Below are 7,168 nucleotides of genomic sequence, written 5' to 3'. Positions count from 1 at the left end.
AGATATCACTAATTTAATGAAAAATTTTAATGATAAAATATATTATAAAAGTTGTAGGTACATATAGTTAGGTTAGGTTAGGTTAGGTTAGGTTAGGTTAGGTTAGGTTAATCCCCCAGCGTATGTCCGGTGCTTTTTTTGTACGTGTAAGAAAATGTTAATTCGAAAATCTACATGTTAGAGTGTCCAGCAAATCAGTCATTACCCATCTAAGACAAAACAAAAATAAGCAATCCTGCGGCGGATAGATTGGTATGTGCCGTCGCAAGTCCGGTGTTCTTTCTTATATAAAGTGTTTGAGTATCTTATATAAGGTGGTATAGGTCAGTGGCGTAATTATGAACTGTTAATGAGAGTGGAGAGAGTGGTCACACAAGGCTACATTTATAATATGATCCAGTAAAAATATTTAATATTGTTTTATAGTGAATTAGTAAGTATATAATCGCTAACTACTAGTATATTTTGATTTTTTCAACAAATATTTAACTAAGATATTTACGGTTATTTTTCATAGATTGATGTAAATAAATAAATAACTGTTATAATATTATGTTTAGCCTCTTGTAATTATTCCATAATATTTAGGATTGATTGTGCAAGTGATATATATTAAATACTAAACGTTTTACTCGAAGATTAAATACGTGTCTAACTTCGTTAAAGATATGAAAAAATCTTTATATTCGTTATTATTGTCAATTTTATAATGTGGTGATTACATTTCTATTTATTATCCTCCCATGATTTTTCTTCATAACCTTTTTATTTGATATTGTTTTCTATTTTTTTTACCAACCATCACAAATATTTTTTCCATTTTTTATCGCAATACCATTTTTATCAATTAATTTATTAATTATGAATGCTTTAGTCATTTTTTACATAAGTAGTATGAATATGTAGGTTCTGGAGCTCCTCCCTCTTAAATTTTACATGCAAAAGCATAGGCTCCTCTGTATAGGCAATTCGTAGTACAGGCTCCTCCGAACCTTGTATAAATTATTAAGTATAGGCAACTCGCAACACACATAACTCGTCACTTATCACAACCGCCACCCGATCCGACACGTGACCGACATATATTTTACACCTTCCCCTTCAAATACATGACTTCCCCTTTTATTTACACGTTAAAAAAAATATATATATAATATTCTGATGTACATTTCTATCGACTATATCATATATACATACATACATATACATACATACATACATATCTACATACATACATACATATCTACACGTTATACATCTCAAACAAACACACATTCAAATATATTATAATATAGTTTATATACAATATACATAGATACTTAAAATGTATATAATATATACTTACATATCAATAAAACACATCGTTAGCATACGATACATAAGTATATTTATACATACAAATATGATATGACCATACACTTACAAACTATAATATACAATATCAAACACCATTCAGTACTCATCAGTTTTACATTCCGAACTTATATAATATTATTGACAACACACACACGCTCCAGGGTCTAAAATGAAGATATTTTGCTACTGCACACCTAATTCTCACCAAAATTTTTTTAATTAACGAACATAGACCTATAGTAGTGCACATGCCACATATAAGTGATATAACTTCATTGCATTATTGTTTTTGATAGTTATTAATAATAAGTTATAATAAATACAATCTAAGACAATCTTCTATAAATAATAATTCGTCGTATATTTATTTATTACGACGGGTATTAATACGCCTCATTATTAAAAGTACATTATTTCGTAAAAATATATTGATTATAAACCTACAAAATAATAAATACCTAATAAAAGTAATAAACAAATTTTGTTTTTTATAACTACTTTTTGAAAAGTTAAACCACGTTGGTCGTGAAAAATTTTTCGGAGGAAATTTGGGTCGCGGTACAAAAAAAATTGAGAACCACTGCTATATAGTATAACAATTAAAATAATATTACAGCAATATATCGTTATATGTTTTCAATGATGTTGTATTTTATTTAAGGTGTTCCTATAAAGTCGGTCAAAAAAATATCGTAATAAACAATATGTGCAAATTGTACACAATGTTACTTAACTATATTATCTAAGTCAGAAACTTACATTTAAAAACACGCCTCGATTAAGTTCTAGAAGTTAATGTCAGTCAACCTTAAGATTTTTACAGAATTAAAATTTTCCAGGTCAAAGACTCAATTTTTTTTCACAGCGGACGCAAATTTTTTTACTAAACGTTATTTGGTATACGGACATATTTTTATTTTTAATGGGTTCACAAGAACTGATACTGGTCGCGTATGTGAACTGCAGCGCACATCAGTCTTATAAAAAACACTTTTATAATAATTGTATTTAAAAATACAGATAAATGAATAAAAATGTGTATATTTTAATACCTATTAATTATAAAATGAACGGTTCTTACCTAATGAAATATAAAATAAACAATTTATTCGATTTTAATTGTATTGAAAATAATATAATGATTATTAAAAAATAATCTGAAATATGACTAAATAATTATTTTGAATTTTAGCAAGGTTTACTAAAATAGTATTAAATTAGTATAGTAATAAATAAATAAGTAACAGTTAGCTTAAAATTAATCTAATGATTTTTTAAATTCCATTGTGTACCTTAAGTCAAATGATATAGGTGCCTACGTAAAAGTTTCAAGTCCTCGAAAGAACTATCTATGAGGAAATCCGTATTCAATTTTAATGTCTTACCTACACAAATTAAGTTTGTATACATTAATTTTAACAACAAAATAATTAAATTTTTTTGTAATATTGACGAATTTCTTCATAATTTAATCTTTAGACGCTCATATAACAAAATATGGGTACAAACGAATAAATTCTACTCGTACCTAGCCATCTAGGTATATAACTTGTTTAATATTTAAAACAAAATTTAAAATCTAATAGATGTATTATCATTCTGCATTTAAACTCAATGATATAAATTTATTAATAATGAGTAATTTTATAAATTACGTCCAATGTTATATATGGCCATTCCTCGGAGTCACGGAGCGTGTGTTGTAGAATATCCCGTGTGCACATTATAGAATAATAATAGGCTTGCAGAACATTGGATACTTGTAAGTATTTTATGACCTGTTATTATCATTATTGTGGTGAATGGTGATAGCATAAATTAAGATTTTACATTTTATTTTTTCCGTTATAAATCATGCGCTATTATACATAGTAGGTACTTACTTATTTATACCTATTTATCTATAATATAAATATATCATATTATTTCATATACTATTGCAGTGATCCATAATATTAGATACACTCCTATACTCTATATTATATGTGATTATATCATATTATTATCTTTAGCGCATTTAGTTGTAACTTGCCACTGATTTTTTGAATGATAATGCACCCAAACAAAAAAATACAGAGTAACTTGAATGTTTAAGATAAATAAAACACGTTTTAGACGGTGATATATTGGGTATATTATGGTATATTTTAATTATTTATCAGGCATGCTTTTGGGGAATTTTTTCAGATAAATATATTTAAGTACGAGTAATAATAAAATAATAATTGAAATAAATAACGTAATGGTATGCATAAATAAAACACATTTTAAACATGTTCTATTAAATTCAGGCGGTCTACAGCCTTCACAGCTACACCCATAAATTCATAAATGCTATATTGAGTTAGATTTTCCAGATATTTTTTTAAACAAAATACACTTTGTTTTTGAAAGTTTTTGTACTTCATGTATAATTTATACCTCTTTATATTATTATTTGAGGTAATTACCAACACAAAAAAAAATAAAATTATTTTAGTATAGTTTTGTAAATTGTTGGACAGAACCCTATAGATATTCAAAATGTAGAGAAATAATAAATGTAAGATTTAATTTACTTTAACTAAATTTATATTATATATCATCATAATTCATAGCTAAAATCAAGTAATGGGAGTTTTGATGATTGTATAAGAAATAAAACTATAGTTATATGAAAGTTTCATTTCCATATAACTATATCCTATACTTGACACAATATGCATTAACTAAAATAAATGGTTAACTATTATTTATTATTATGTGCAGTTAAAGTATTAAGTAATTATGAAATGGATGTTTTACAATTAATATTATTTTATTTATTACACTAACCCTTTGAAACTGATACAGAATTAGAAATTTCTGGGGTCTGGTTGATTGTAATTTGATTGATGGCATATTGAGGTGTCTCTGCATAACTTCTGAGCTTCCATTATCAGCTATTATATCGTATTAGAAATATTAACTTTTTTGATTGTTTATATATAGGTAGTTCAAATAAAATTGCATGAAGAAATTACTAATTTCAAGATCAGTTGATATTACCTCATTACTGCAGGTAGTTTCAGTACCTTTATTATTTGAGTTTTTATCAAGATAATCATGTTCAAGATTTGTCTGATCAACTATATAAAAAATAAATATATAAAATTAGATATTTTTGCTATACTTACAGGCTAAAATTCTTACACAAGAAAAAATATAAAAGCTACAGCCACTTAATTAAAAAAAAAAAAAACACTGACAACAAGATATATATTACCAATAAATAAAACAATATTTGATTTGCCTGCCCATCATACTACTATACAAATTATATATGATATTATTTTAAAACATTTACCCATATGTTTGTTCTTGGAGGTCTCATGAATAGATGTATTATTATCACTAAAAGATAATTGTTTCACAATTGATGACTTTGAAGCATAACGACCATCTGCAGATTGTGTAAGAGTACTATTAGCTTGTAGATTTTTCAGCACTTCATAAATTAAATATAAATAAACCATATTTAAGTAATTAAACAATAAAACTCATAGCAGGGCAGTCACAACAAAAAGTATCAACTATCACCATTTTTTACCAAACTTTGTTTGCATGCCATTTGTATACAAATCTTTAAGTTCAGACACCAAATATTTTAAATAATCATTACAAGATTGAGGGTTTTCTTTTCCCCAGTACAACCCTATTATAAATATATTATGTTGACTATAAGGATTAATAGCTGGGTACAGAGCATATTCTAAAATTGGGCAAAATGTACTTGAGGAACTTTTTGTAAGGGGTAATCCGTCATTTTCTATTACAATTTTAATTACATCATCAAAATGCACCAGCATATCATCAAGACAATTTAAGCCATTAGCAACCCCAAAATGATAATATAAACCAGGTGACACAATTTGAATATCATTACATTGATTAGGTTTATCTGTTTTTAATACAGTTCTAGCATCAACTGGGATATCTTTAAAACATTTATAACATTTTAATACTTTCAGTAATGAAGACGAAGAATTAAGCGTGATATTATGAGCTACTGACCATTTTGCTAATGGTTTTAAAATGCAATCTTCGTCCTCATACATATCAAACAGAGAACTAATTTTAAGCTGATCATTTGTATCAAAATCCTAGTCAAAATCAGAATTTGAAGAAAATAAATTATTTTCAAATTCATTATCTGCTTCATTTAAAGATTTAATCGAAAACCCATTGCATGAGATATACTACCTGGTAATTTTATGTCGGTAAATAGTTTATTGGCATTTGATACTGATAAATTAGTATTTTCATTGGCTAAATTATTATCTACTTCATATGATGTACTTGGTTGTAATTCACATTCTACATTTTTATCATTGTCATACAAATAATCTACCATTTCCAGATCCTCCAAAAATCGTCTATGTTTAGTAGACCTACTAATATTTTTATTGTTTGACATATTTGAATTACTGAAAGTATAGTGGCAAAGACAATAAGTTAATAATACGTACAGTAGACAGTCGTCAGTATCAGCAGCAAAATTGGCAATAACACGTCAAGCTTAATTAAAAAAAAACAGAAGATTCATAAAATTGTTTAGTGTTAGTGCCTATAATTGGTACCGCTATATTTATATATAATATTATGTATAACTAATTTATATTGTTTCACTTACCAAAATATTTAAAGATTAATAAAATGTCGTATTAGGTGATTTAAGTTCAAAATATATATCCACCAACTATTTCAGCAACTATATATGCTTTTTAATTGCAATTAGTACCTAATATTATATTATACCATATAATATTATATGGCATATGCCTTATTGAGCATTCACATACATGTCAATATAAAAAAAATATACACAAAATTACAAATATCATAAAATATCATGTTCGCTCGGTTCTATATGTATAGTTTCAAGTTTGTAATTTAATTTTTATTTTTCGTATCACAAATATATAATATATACTTATAACTATAGTCTATAACATATATATTATGTTGTAAACTGTGATTGCACGCGTTTATTGGTTTTACTATAATATGAATATATATATTATTTTATTGTCGACTATAGCTGCTAAGCATATTATTAATATCTTATATTGTAATCGATATTATATTATTTTTTATTATTATGATAATGAAGATTAAAATAAAATTATAATATATATTTTATTCGATGAATAAAAAATAAAAATAGAATAATAATTATAAATATTAAATAAATTATGAGTACCTATTAACAAAAAATAAATATTAATATAGTTAAATTATTTAATGTTACATTATAAGATATATTTAATTTCCAATTACTATTGGAAATAAAATATGTTTTATTCAATGAATAGAAAATAAAGGTAGAATATTAATAATAAAGATTGAATAATAAATTATGAGTTTTAAGATTTATTCAATTTTTAATCATTTTTAAAATATTATAAATATTATTCATAAATATAGAATGTTTTGGTTACAGCGTAAAAATTAATATATTTTATCAATAATTCATTAACTTTTAAATTTAAATATCTAAATCCATATCAAATTCAATATTTATACAATTTTTTGATTGACAAATGCTGTGTGGGTAGTTCATATTGTCATATTAATACGGTGTAGTTTATGTAAAACATAAAAATCGGGATTCGGGCAAAACCAGAGCCGTCATTTGAGGTGTTGCAGAGTATACATACCTAAAATTTATCATGATTGTATTTTGGCCTGACTATAATTTTTCTGCGACAGACAAAAATTTTTTTTATTTTTTTGGCCATAATGGGCCGTTACAGTGAAATTTGTTGTCTCCGTCTTACAAGTGCGTAACATA

This window comes from Metopolophium dirhodum, chromosome 1 (genome assembly GCF_019925205.1).
Source record: "Metopolophium dirhodum isolate CAU chromosome 1, ASM1992520v1, whole genome shotgun sequence".
In the NCBI taxonomy this organism is placed as follows: domain Eukaryota; kingdom Metazoa; phylum Arthropoda; class Insecta; order Hemiptera; family Aphididae; genus Metopolophium; species Metopolophium dirhodum.
Note: the sequence above shows the minus strand (reverse complement) of the source record.